This window comes from Saccoglossus kowalevskii, chromosome 22 (genome assembly GCF_978046115.1).
Source record: "Saccoglossus kowalevskii chromosome 22, keSacKowa6.1, whole genome shotgun sequence".
NCBI lineage: Eukaryota > Metazoa > Hemichordata > Enteropneusta > Harrimaniidae > Saccoglossus > Saccoglossus kowalevskii.
Genome location: NC_140662.1, coordinates 28,191,947 through 28,206,725, shown reverse-complemented (window position 1 = coordinate 28,206,725; position 14,779 = coordinate 28,191,947). Strand labels below are relative to the sequence as shown.

Below are 14,779 nucleotides of genomic sequence, written 5' to 3'. Positions count from 1 at the left end.
TCCCCTTGAAACAAAAGAGCATCAACTTATCAAACGCATGTGCGTAGATTTTTTTTTCTTCGGAAAAATTATTGTATCAGCCCATTTTATGCAACTTTTATACTAATAAACATACAATATATAAATAAATTAATTGCCTTAAGAATTTACTTTTTTTTTTTTTTTTTTAAACCAAATAAACAATTTTCCCAGCACCCCTCTGGCCAACAAGCACTTTCAATTTTACTTTCGTTTTTTCACCATGGATAACCTTGACCTGGTCAAAAGCAAATATAAATTCAATTATGAATTTAAAGAAGAGCAAACGAATATTTTTAATAGTGTTGCTATTGAAAATATGGACACATTTGGTGTTCTACCAACTGGTTTTGGGAAAAGCGACTGCTTTGTTGTACCTCAGCTATTACTGGATGAGGTAAGATTTTGTTTAATTAAATTCTCATATATAATTATTATAATATATTAAGGCATATCAATTCCAAGGAGATTATTACAGTGAATTTCATGGAATGAATTTATAAAATATGGAATGGTTACCCTTGAAGATGCATGGCTTTAAATGGCTGTAGGATCAATTTTGTAACACACATAAAAATAACCACAATCTTCTGCATGCTACCTGCAATCATTGGCCGATTGACCTTCCCAAATCCTTTAATGAGTTGCGATTGGTCAGATTGTTTCAACCAATTTTCATTTCATATAAAAAAAAAAACATCCATGAAATTTATAATAGTAAAATTATATTTAATATCAACAAAGGATAATTCTTCTTTATTGAATTTATTAGATGTACCCAGAAAAAAATCCACACATCGGTTTGGTGATTTCCCCATTGAGGAGTCTAATGCTCAATCAGATGACACTATGGAGAGAGCGGGGAGTGAAGGCTGTCAGTATAATTGCAACTGGCTGAAATGTCATCCATAGACATAAAAAGTAAATAGAAAAACATTCTTTGTACCATCTCCAATAAATTGAATATTTACAATTTATATTCTTTACAAAACTAGTAATTAATATTTTATTTCAAACTTTATATGAACTATCAAATCATTATCTTCATTAATTTAATTCCTGAACATAAAATGGATTTTCTTTAACAAAATTAATTCTTAAACAGATATCATTGAAGGACAGTACAGTGTGGTATTTTACTCCCCCGAGTTAACTGTACGAGATCCCTGGAGGACAATGTTGGGCAATGCCCATTACAAAGAAAGATTATGTCTTTTGGCATGTGATGAGGCACTTTGTATTGTGAAATGGTTGATTTACATTTTTAATAAGTAAATTAACAATAAAATAAATCAACTGTGGTTCCAAATATGAAATGTATTCGCTTTTCAGTTCTCATAAATAGGGGTGATGATTTTAGGCCTAGTTACAAGCAAGTTATTGTGCTTCGTAGCCTTACAACTTGCCCAATACTAGCCTTGACAGCAACTGCAACAGAGTCTATGAGACAGAATATTTTGTCAACTTTACTGTTGGATGAGGAGGAGGTGAAGACTGTTGCCATTGTTCCTGACAGGTGAGAATTTACATGTGTTTGAATTTGGAATAACTTTGGCCATTTCATCAATGCAGAAAATTATTGTCAAATTTGTAGCATAATATTCATACAAACATAAATGTTAAATGTTACAGACAACATTAACTTTTCTAATCAACAACTTTATGAGAACAATCAATGCTTTAATACAGTGACACCAATCACATTGTAATTATCTGTTGCTGATATGGAAAATGATCTGTTGGCCAAAATATTATTCATCCAAGCTGTAAAACCTATAACACAAGTTATGATCATGTTAATTAATATGACATCAATATGACATGAATAATCCACACTCTACAATGTGTTTTTCAGGCCTAATATAAAGCTATATTGTAAGTCACAATCAGGTATGAAAATACATGAAGAGCTACTTTGGTATACACAGCATATTGCTACTTTTGAATCAAAGGCAAAAAAAGCTACAATATACTGCAGGTCAGCCTTCCTTTTTCCATTTATAGAAATTTAAATCATGAAATAGATTTTAGATACTGTATTACTCCCATTAGATGCACATTGACACTGGAAGTGCAGAGAATCCAAAATTACTATTTGTTACTTTATAGGTCACCTACTTTGACCACAGATATACATGGTATACATGTCTTTTGTCTTCTCTAATCATTCTGCAGTGCCTTAATAAAACCTGCAACACAATCTCTGATTGGCTTCTAATCCATCAAAACCATGCAGCCATGAACCAGTGATGAATGGTTAATAAAATTTACATTATAATCATGTTGATGTGGTACTAATAGAGAAAATACAGTAGTTGCATGACATGGCCATCATACATATCACCAAGGTTTTATAAATTAAGGGTAAATCTCGTGGTTGTTATGGGTCAGCTACAGCGGTTTGAATTATTCATTCATTGAAAGCACATTATCTAGCCATTTTCAATAAAAAGCCAAAATTATTTTTATCAAACAGGTCAAAACTATTCACTAAGTTATTTCCATGAACAATTTTGGTAAAGAATATAATGTACCACACAAGGTCCCTGACTGTTGAGTATTCATAGCCTTATGGCTTATGGCCTTTTTAAGAGAAAGGACAATGACAGTAATATGATTAGCTTTACTGTAATTATCACAAAATGCTACCTGAAATTTGACTGAGAATTGAATGTGGCACTCAATTATCCAGAAAAATAACATGGGACACCTTATCTATTAAAAAACAAGTCATTGAAAATGACACAGTTCCCGTTCAAACTGTATAAATAAATCCTCATGTACCAAACTTGGTCTTGACAATATTCAAGAAATATATTTACATGGTGAAATACCAAAACAGTGTACATTCTGAGTATGACAAATAAGAATAAACAAAAGAAAATGGTTTACAGTGCACTGATCAAGTATGAGTACTTTCAAAACATTTTTCAATGCAGTGTCTAATGTCTGAAACGCAGTGACAAGGTCAAAGTCAACTTCAGAAAGGCACCCAGAATGATTTGGCCCGAATGAAATGCAGCTATTTAAATCAGCAAGCAACCTGTAAATACATACTGGAATGACTTGTTAAGTTTTAAATACAATATGTCCCATATCTAGTATGTTATCAATAGTCATACTGTTAGCAGTACTGACATATTAGCAGTATCCATAATTATTGAATATGCCGAGGTTACAAAACTCCAGAGGTGATACCTGAATATTTAAGTGAACCTTAATGAGCATAACCTGCAATCACTACTTTATCTTGACCCGTTATTTCACAGTTTGAAGTAGGACGGACCAGCACTGTCTTCTATATCATCACTTAGCAACAGAATCATTCTCTTACTGTACAATAAAGTTGCATAAATTCACACAGGAAAAAAGTTGTTTTTATTACAAACTTCATTTGGTGTACAATGAAATTCAAAGTTTAAGTACATAGTTCTATATTTATATTTTTTATAATAAAAAAAACGTGTCATAAATGAAGATTTTTAATTGTCAGCAAATCTTCTGTAATAGATTTGTGTATATTGCAGAACTATGTGGTATTGTTGCATGATATAAGCCATCAAAATTGTCTTTCAAATCCAGATCCTGTAAAAAAAAATACAAATTGTTTTTACAAACAATATACAGTTCACATAAATCCACCAAAACCTTGCAACAATAATTCAGTTTTCTCAAATGCACATTTAAACAAATGGATTCAAACAAGTGACCTTGGACGTAGATGGCGCTGTGACAAGGTGGCCTACTGTATATTGAAAGACGGCGGCCCGCCTTGTTTAATTTTTTTTTATCGCAAATTATGAAAGGTCGTCACGATATTAACGTAGCTAGTTCACGTCATTTAAAAATTGCAGCTAGATAAACACCGAGTTACACACAATTATTATTTTTGTAAACAATAACTGGTAAAAAAGATACAAACGAGAGCGCCAGTGATCAAATACAATTGCACTAATCACAGTCCTTCATTATCTCTAGCCAATTTATGAATTTATCTAGCTCACATACCTTGTCTGGATCCGTTAAATACAACCTCTCCGCCGCTTTGGCAAATTCTTCCCACGAAACAATGTACGTCATGTTTTTGGTGTTGAGGGACTGTGCACTAATACATAGACGGTGCGACCACCAGCTACGGGCATCAAACAAATTACCTTGTCGATTCGCAACGATACAATTCCCGAAATTTCATACAAATATATCATCCTATATTTTAGTCCTGCGTACACGGACTGTATCTGGGGGGTAGACCATAACACGCAGGCCCGTAGTTTGGGGGGGGGTTCGGGGGGTTCGGTCGAACCCCCTAAATTTTGGAAGTGAATAGATTGTTTTATTATGTTCGAATCTACGATCATCAAACAGTATAAATTATCATCATTTAAATCACTTGACTCAGTGAGGTAACTATCAGACTCAGCCGAAATTGTATAGTAATGAGCATTTAGGTGGCTGCAAGCTTTAAATGTCAATCGCGAAGTTACGTCTCAGCTCAACAGCAGCAAGTTATAAATGGGCAAGCTTTTATTCGGTGATTCCACGATGGTGTAATGAAAATCGCGTTCAAGCAGCTGATGTTAAATATTAAAACAACATTGAAACAATAATGTAATGGTAGTCACTCTCTGAAGGATGTGGTGGTCCTGAATAGGTCCGTTTGTATTGTGCTAGTGTTCGCTCAGTTAGTGAAGTGTGAGGATCGAACGGGATTGACACGACAACACGACACTGTACTTTCCTAGTTTGGTTCATTAGTTTTGTATTCTTCAAGTTAATGATGGCATATATACTGTTTTGTTACAAGTGTATCAGCCAAGCAAATGTAGTCAACTTATTGTATTAGTATACGAGGCGCGGAATGTAAATTTATTATTTTGTGTGTACTAGAAAAAAACATGCTAATAATTCAAAATTACGTACGTATTGGAGGCCGTGGCGTGTGTGTTTTAAAATGATGTGTGCATTTTAAAAAACGACGTGACTGTGCGTTTTAATGGTATGTGCTTTAAAAAATCATGTGTGTATATTAAATGGCGTGGGTGTTTTAAAAAACGTGTGTTTTAAAAATGACGCGTGAATTAAAAGTTATGTGTGTCTTAAAATGACGTGTGTGTTTTACAATTATGTGTATTTAAAAAAACGTGTGTGTTTAAAAGGACATGTGTATTTTAAAAATAATAATAATAAAACACACGTTTTTTAAAACACCCACGCCATTTAATATACACACATGATTTATTTAAAGCACATACCATTAAAACGCACAGTCACGCCGTTTTTTTTAAAAGAACACATCATTTTAAAACACACACGCCACGGCCTCCAATACGTACGTAATTTTGAATTATTAGAACGTTTTCTTCTAGTATACAAAAAATAATAAATTTACATTCCGCGCCTCGTATAGTACAATAGTGTACAGCTACGGGTTGAACAGATTATTAAAAAATGCCGAAGATTTAACATCACGAGTTGTATAAGTCGAGGAGCTTCTTGCAGCCAACAATTTACCCCACAGTGTTGCTTCAGCATTGAAACTATGCAATTGAATCATATTTTTCAATCATATTTTTTTTGATGTCTGAGAAAATTTATTACATGTATATTTTTAGTGGGTTCATATAAAGGAGATGTAGTCATTGAAGTCTATTGGGACCGCTGCTAAACTGCAACTATATGCATATTATTTTATCGCCCTCTAAAAATAGATTTACAGTGAACCAACAAATTTACATACCTTGGTGGTATGCCATTGGTTAGTGCATTTAATTTGTTTGATGCAATCATTGTGCCAGCTATTTCTTATGGTAGCGATATGGGGGTACGACAATTCGAAAATCGAGAGGGTACAGACAACATTTTGCAGATATCTACTTGGCGTTAATAGTTGTACAAACAATGTAGCGATGTTGGACGAATGTGGAAGGCTGCCATTATGCTGTGGTTATTTCAAGCGTTGTATCTCATATTTGGTTAAAATAATAAAAAATAGCTGGAACCGCAAAATATGTTATATCATGCTTAAACTATTAGACAAGACCGACAGACTTACGGTACATGGGAAACCCACATAAAAATCTCCTGTTCAAATATGGTTTCGGCATTGTCTGGTTTGAAAAACAAGTTGGAGATACTACTGAGATATTTACTCAAAGAATAAAAAAATTGTCAGCAAGAATGGCATGCCCCAATATGATCACAATCATCCAGGCTGTGTATTTTCGGAAAAATCAAAGTAGTATATTTATAACCTAGGAGATTTATTGGCAACAATTATAGACTAAAATATATACTGACGTGTTAGGCAGACACACAAATAAGCAGTTAGATCAATATTTTTTTAGTTTTTGCAATGGTACGTTTGGATTTAACATGGTAGAAAATGTGTCCATTTTATAATGATCTAAGGGCTGATCTTTTGTCAGTAACCCTATGCTATTATGCAAATACTGACAGTCTGGGCTTACTGCGTTGCTACACAAACTGCCACACCATATATCAAATAGCTCTGTATCTTTGAAAAGTTTTCAAGCGACGAGATGAATCCAGCTTAACTTAGTACCATATGTTTACATGAATGTTGTATTGTTTTTAAAACGTACTATGCACTTTTCTACCCATTACATTTTGTACGATAGGCTGAGGCCCTGTACAGAAATAAAATTACATAATACAAAATTGACTAATACTAAAATGATAATTGTAGACAGAATTCGACATGAAATCGTGTCACTTTTATGTGCGCTAACATCTGCAAAAAGCAAAAAACTCGTGAGTAGCATTTTACCTTAAAACGCTTAGGCAATAATGCTAAGATACACGTGTTGTGTGTTTGTCTGTGGCCGGGGAATGGCTCAGGACCCCTTCTCTAAAATAGTTCAAAGATGTTATGTGAAATAACTTACGAACGTAACACAAAGTAAACCAATTGAATTTAAAAGTGAGAATATAAAAATGTCTGAAACAGCTCAAAGACAATTTTTGAATATTACAAAATTCACACGTTTCACATCAAATATATTATTGTTGTTTTCGAACCCCCTATTCAAAAGTGCTGGCTACGGGCCTGACACGGACCGACGATCGCCCTACTCAGTCATTTTGGAGTGGATAGCAAAAATTAACTTTTAGCGTCTTCACAATAAAAAGACTAGGATCAATCGACATAAACTACTATTTTACGGTTTAAATGACTATTCCATGTTGTCACGAGGCAATATTTCGTTTACAAATGATATTCTACACTACCGATGACGTAAAATTCTGGCGAATCTCTCAAAATGGCGGACGTACCTCCTCAGACAGGGCATTTCGAATGAAGTTATTCAGTTTTCTCTCGTAATGGCACTCAAAATCGTAATCACGTGATACTGTTGGATCAATGATTGTTTTATTGTAATAATCAAACCAGAACGATTATCTTGAATACGTCCAAAAACAGTCATTTTCCAATGCATGGTCGCTATTGTGACGATCGAATACAAAACAACCGTGACTGCATGCGCAGGGCAGTGCGAAGATGCATTGTCCATTAGTTAGCCCCGATCAACATAGCATTATACGTAGGACTACTTATATTTCAGTTAAACGCAAGAAAATATTTTTTTAGCCAACACAAATTGAAATAGATAACTGGCTTGAAGGAGCTTGAATGACAAACGAGCAGGCAAACATATCATTGCAGGAAGCATTAATTAAATAAGGTAAAAACCCACACTCAGTAGAAAAAAACAAATTACTCCACTGCACTTACCAAATAATTAGGTGATCTTCAGACTATTCAGTCTTAATTATCGCGAAGTGACAACAGGCATCCATAAACCCGAACACGAGGTGTGTTACCATTTACCTCACTTAAGCGAATCTTCTCCCAAGATGCAACACTGGAACACATTGCCTGAACGATAATACAATGTAGGGGAAAGGCAGGGTCCAGGTACGTAGTAAAAATATTGATAATTTTTATTGCAATCATTTTCAAATCAAGATATCAAACAAAAAACAAATAAAGGTAACATTCTGACGAACCAACATAATAATACAACTTTATTGACATTAATTTAACAACATAAAAACAACTTTGTATGAGATGCATGTAATCTTAATCAGAATCTGCACATTTTGGGGTCTAAAATAGCTGCCAAACGGTCAAAAATGATCTAATCACAAAACAAATTCATGTGCATATGTATACCTTCATGACATGTATGTGTACCAAATTTGAAGAGAATCCATCAAATCATGTCTGAAATATGACCGCACACGCACGCACGCACGCACACCCACACGCACGCACACAACCAAATACACTACTTCCCGTTTCCGACTACCGTCCGAACGGGAACGAATTATATTACTGCTGATTGAAACCCCATAACTATTCAGAAACAATACCATTAAGTTTCACTCTATTTAGCATTACATGAAATATATTATTACTTAAAGGGGAGCAGATGTGTGGCTTTTGGCACTCTGTACATGAAATCTGAGATCTATGAATGAATTCTGTCGATAAAAATAACTTATATGTGCTGCGAAATGCCCTAAATATCGAGTATAAAACGGGCTGTGAAGCAGACGACAAACTTCCGCTTTTCCTGGCGTCATTTTGCCTCTAGAGGGCCAGTCAAATGACGTCATCAGTGAACACTGATAATTGAACCCATTCGTGCTAGTACGTCAATCCCATAGAAATGCTACTATGAAAGACCTTGTTAACTGACTACTTAAAAGTTGAAACATGGCGAGGTGTTGTGTTATGAATGCCGTAACGATTCATGTTATGTTTCTCGAAATCCCAAATAAAAAATCACGTTGTTGGTTGCGAGAAATTGGCGGAAGAACTAACCTGAAAGTGAAGACAGTACTGCGTTCTGGCTATAGTAAACAGTGAGTGAATAAATATTGTACGAGTTAAAACTAAATGAGAAATATGTTAATATCACTTGAACTACAGTACTCATTTTGCCCAACTTCCCACCTTTTAAACGATCGCTTAATTTCCGACCACACTGTATTTTCCGACCGGAAAACGACCGCATTTTTACCGTTTTTTTTTTTCTCTCGCTCGCTTATTGAAAACACCGACCGCCCACCCAAGCACTGGTAACCGGCACAGGAGTAGTCAAATGTTTGGGGATATACAACGAGTGTTAACTACAGTATTATAAATTCTGGACGGCTCTATACCACTCTGTATCGTTCGCGAACGCAACTCCATCTGTGTCCAATACTAGAGCCGGTACAATATTGTAAACAAATGCCATGATATCTCAGTCATATCGCTATTGTATACACTACCTTTTTTTATTCTGGTTTGCACAAACGTTGAATAGCCGTCAACAATTCAAATATATTTAGTTTTTAACTATATATAATTATATGTACGCAATTTGACCCTTTGACCTAGATTTTATTGGGATGGAATACTGTGGAATACTTTATTTTCGCTGGAATTAATTTTCGATGAAAAGGCTTTTTGGGCGTTTTGTATGAAATCAATTTTCACTGATTTTTGATGAGTTTAATGTGAAATATGGAAAAAAAATATATTCGCTGGATTTTATTTTCACGGAATCATCTCTTCAGCGAAAATAGCGAAAATAAATTCCAAGCCAAAATAAAGTATTCAACAGTATTTTATTTTAAACAATATTCTGACGTTACTTACTGCCCCAAAAATGTTTCAACACAATTGCGGTATGACTGTCCGATTTACAAGTACATCGGGTAATATATTAATAACCATTCTCACCAATCGCTAGCTTAGGAGAGAGTAGGAAATCAAACAGCCGCAGGTCGCCCGCATTTTATGCATAGATTTCATGACGCCGTCTGACCGCGGTCGGGAACGAAAGGCTCCCACAGCAATTCACACTTGTTGTCAAGACCATGAATGAACAGAAAGGACTGGGAAATTAAAAAGATTATATTTCCACAAAGTTAAACAAATCTGGCTGCATCAAAAGCTTGGAAACTAGTTATAATATTTTGCAAAAGACTGAGTGATCAACGACATCATTTTGGGACGCAATTGAACTTTAAGTACTTCATTGCGTAACTTACTGCGCGGCGATGCTGACATCAAGTGTGTGTTGACCGAAGTTTGACCCCTAAGTCACGCACTGAACAGGCGCGTTACCTTAGCAATCTTTTCTTTCATGCTCCGCGCGTCCATCTTGTAAAATTATTATTTAGTTCTGTCGGTGCTGTACGCAAACTTGTATATTTTGAGGTAATTTACTTAGTGCGCTGCTTTTCTAATTACGCAAATCTGTTTACAATGTTGTACCGGCTCTAAAAATTTCAACATTGTAATATATCGCTTTCATAATGATTACGCAAAGTCAGTTATTTAATATTGGACACAGGTGAAGTTTCGTCCGCGAAGGATACAATGTAGTTTTTAACTCGTACAAAATGTATTTACTCACTGTTTACTATAGCTAGAGCGCTGTACGTGTCTTCATTTTCAGGTTAGTTCTTCTGCCGATTTCTAGCAACCAACATTGAATCGTTATGGCATTCATACGCACAACACCTCGCAATGTTTCAACTTTTAAGTAGTCAATTAACAAGGTCTTTCATAAAACATTTCTATGGGATTGACGTACTAGCATGAATGGGTTCAGTGTTCACTGATGACATCATTCGACTGGCCCTCTAGAGGCGAAATGACGCCAGGAAAAGCGGAAGTTTGTCGTCTGTTTCACAGCCCGTTTTATACCCGATATTTAGCGCTTTTCGCAGCACATATAAGTTATTTTTATCGACAGAATTCATTCATAGATCTCAGATTTCATGTACAGAGTGTCAAAAGCCACACCTCTGCTCCCCTTTAAACAAAAAAAAACTGTGTTATCATCCTACAGGTCAATCATATTATACCCGATCGCGCATTACATCTTAAAGCCAGTATTAATGACAACATCTACAACTTCATTTCTATACTTCTTTTATTCCAAATGAACGAAGAGAAAACTTGATACACTTCCTGAATCCGTTAGATACATTTGAACCAATTATTCTTGGAGGTGACTTCAATTGTACACTGGACGCGTTAAATGGCCGTAGTCGCACCGAACCAGACAGTCTCAGTTCAAATTTGTTTTCTGCGATCGTAAAGCAACAGAAACTTATCGACACATGGGCTCGTCTCCACGCCGACGATACAACCCACAAACAATACAATAACAAGGCTGCTCGTATTGATCGTATTTACTTTTCAAAGAACCTTGCCACAAAAATCGTTTCCGCTATCAACGAAACAGGTATTAATTCTGACCACTCCCCTGTCAAACTAAAAATCGCATGTGACACTCACCGCTCACATAGTCCGATATAGTGTCTCAACAGTCAATTATTAGACGAACAGAATTATTATGATCTCTTTGAACTTTTATGCAGGCAGTGGCAAACTGAAAATTAAATTGCTTTTACAACAGTACAGCAAAGCCAGAACACAGAAACTAAAAGTCACTAAACAATCTCTTGAGCTACTTGCGCTTGAAAAGAATGACGCTACTCGTAATAACGTTCAATCGGTTATTACTGAAAGGAAATCCTTGCTCAATAAACTTGTTGAATCCCAGTTACAGGGCGCCATCGTGCGGTCGAGATTTAAGCAGTTGCACGAAGTGACGCAGCAACTACCTTTTTTTCAACCTGGAACAATACAATGATGTGCATGTAACCCGAGCTTACTTCAGGCATGCTAGACCCATGTGTATATGGCATTGTTGCCTATTGTTTGACTTAAATCGCTTAAATATGCACCAAGCAGTTTTGTGATATAGCGCCTTCTTGTGGTAAACTTGTGCTACCTTGCATGGTTTTCCGTAGTTAGTATTTTGTGTGATTTATTATTTATTTGTTACATTTCGACTTCATAATTCCATAGTTTTGTATTATACGTGACAAGCTATGAAATTTTTATTCTGGAACATTCTGGAAGCGTTGCTCTGGAGGAGAGAAACAACGAATGGATCTCTCGCTCTCTCTCTTCTTGGGTTCGAGCTGGCAACGTCGTGGTGTGCCGTCGGGGAAGACTGTGTGGCCGCTGAGTGGAGATCGGAAGCGTGGATTACAGGACAGAAGAAGAGTTGAACAAGAACACTGTTGTTGCGGTGCACCGATGGACTTTTAGTTCAACCCGTGTGAAGTTCGTCGTGACTGGTAGGTGAACTGGAACCGTAACTATTCGGAAAGGGGCCCCGAAGCGTCATTGATTGCAATCCAACGTTGAATAATTATCACGTACACTTTTATTGCGTCAAAATGTTGTGATTTACATCATTGTAGCTTTTTGTGGGTAGTGGGAGCACTTTTCCCGTCCTGTGTAGTTTTTTGTGCGAAACCAGGATAATTTTACTGTTTCTTTATTTCTATGTAGTTTTCTTTGTATTCTTTGCGTTATTTATTATGGTAACCCGTATTTGTGACGTCATGGAAAAGTTTTGGCCCATGATTAACACGTGTTGAGACTCGCTACGTGATTGGTGCGTCTAACTACGTCACGCCATTCCGCGCGCAAGAGAAGAAGGTGCAGGACAGGAAAAAAGATGGCAGGAGCTGAAAAGCAGGATTGTGTTGGAAATGTGAACACGAACGTATTCTGGAAGGGATCAAGTCAGCGTACCAAAAGCTAGGAAAGAACAGAGTTCAGGGTGTTGCAGCCCATGGACGAGTTTATGTTATTCCCATACCGCGAAGGAATCAAAGTGACTGTCGAACTTGCGTTGCACCAACTTTGTGGACGTCCAGCGTTGAATTGTGTCGTCGATCACCGAATTGATGCGACTCAGGAACTGATCGATAAGCGGTGAGTGATCTTTTGCAACGTAGGGCTCAAGCTTGACGTAAATCAGATCATGGAGCCTAGAATCACCAGGAGTAGTTGTGATTTTCTGAGTGTGGCCGTGTTCTCTGGCGATGCCATTGCGTCATCGCTGATTATACTTGCCTCGTGGTCAGCAAATTTTCGGGACTGTACAGAACGTTGTGAACTGGCTGGCGATTTTTGACATCGTATTATATATTTTTGACATAAGTTTATTATTGTATTGTGTATCATTTTATGAGAACTGACGATAGCGGTAAAGCTATTGGGTTCTCACTGTAAAATTTCACATAGTAATTAGTGGATGGCGAGTCTATTTTTGCCCCAGTAATTTAGTTTGGAGTGACCCTGCGAATGTTTATGTTTTTGGCGGTTTGGTTATAGCTTAGAAACCATCGCTGTGTAATTCTCAACTTTACGTTGGATAGCGGGACTTTTGGACGGGCGGGGGCACAGCACAGACTCTGCTTTCCTCTTGTTTATATTTCTGTGAAGCACGTATTTTGTGATTTCGGAAATTGCCGTTGTACTTAGACATGTTGTTGCCATGGCGTTTCTATATTGAGTAAATTACTATACTAATGAATTACTAATCTGTTTACTTTACATTTGTATTTTATTTATTTTTTTATTTGACAAATCAGTTATGCGCTCCCCCAGGCAGTATAAATGCCTGTATGCTCCTCCCCACGCCAAATTAGCTAGCCTGAGATTCGAATACGATTATTTTTTATGAAATTGGGAGATTAGCCTAAATCCGGTTATCCACGTCCTCCATCGTGCGTAAAACAAAATATCTTGCAGTGGACTTGGTGCGAGAAATACCCGAGTTTCATGTGCGTGGACGCCGAGATTACGTCATTTCCCCGTTGCACGCCTCGTAAATTTTCCAAATTTTTCCCGTGTGTTGCCTAGGCCGTTTTGCCCACTGCTTGTGGTCATTATCTAAGGTAATTTTTTACTGCATGCACATTTCGTGTTAGGCCTTTGCACTGTGTTGTTTCGGCTGTTTTTTGGCGAGATTCGTTTTGGTCACTCATTTGAGAAACCACAGCGAATTTCTTCGTTTGGCGGCGTATTTGGGACAGCGACGCACTCTCTTGGTAGATTGAATAAACTGCTTAGTTAGTCGCATTTTTGTGATTAGCACTGTGAGGTGATTTTACTGATTTTATTGTAACGTGTGCATTTTGGTCGTTGTGTTTGCCTCGCCTTTTCCGTGTGCGTGTTTGGGTGCATGCCTGTGCATTTGTGCTGAGTTGGCGAGTTAGTGTTTGCTGCGTGGACGTTGTTAACTTTTTTATCCACACGCCCTGCTTCCTGCATAGCGTGGGGCTGGTGTGGGCGGTAGTTACTGCTTTGTTCAGGCATTTTATTTGTATGGCAGTTAGGTATTTCATTGTGTTTGGCGTTAGTGTTAGGCACTGCCGGGTTAATTTAGTTTATCTATAGGCAAGTTCCTGGCAGGTTAATTTTATATAGTTTTATTTTTCCAGTGACAAGGCGCCACTGGGTTAATTTGGCCAGATCCTGTCGGATTAATATTGTATACTACTTTGTAGTAGGCTTTACTTCATTGTGTTATATGGTGAGTTCTTATTGACATTATTGCAATAAATCGGCAGTATGAGCTGTCTCTGTTTATAACTGAAATATGTGTTGGCTGACTGTATCTACATACCAACTTCTCTACTCCGGACCCTCAAGTCTGTCTTTGGTACGCGAGACAGCCCCTGTGATTGTGAGGAGGAATACTATTGGTATCCTGCGGAGATTTAGTTTCATCATCTGCCTCGCCCCGTCGGAGTCCCATGAACGCCAGAGGGCTGGGTGGCAGATTGGTGCCCAAACGTGTTGGCTCGGTTTGTAATCGGACAACAAACTTTGTGTTTGTGTGTGTGGATTGCTGTTCAGTTACATTGG

The 14,779-nt window shown here is 37.0% G+C and overlaps 1 pseudogene; it reads left to right on the top strand.

The window, feature by feature from the left end:
* Positions 1-355: 355 nt before the first annotated feature.
* On the top strand, positions 356-11,699 carry LOC144361186 (uncharacterized; annotated as a pseudogene).
* The last annotated feature ends 3,080 nt before the right edge of the window (positions 11,700-14,779 follow it).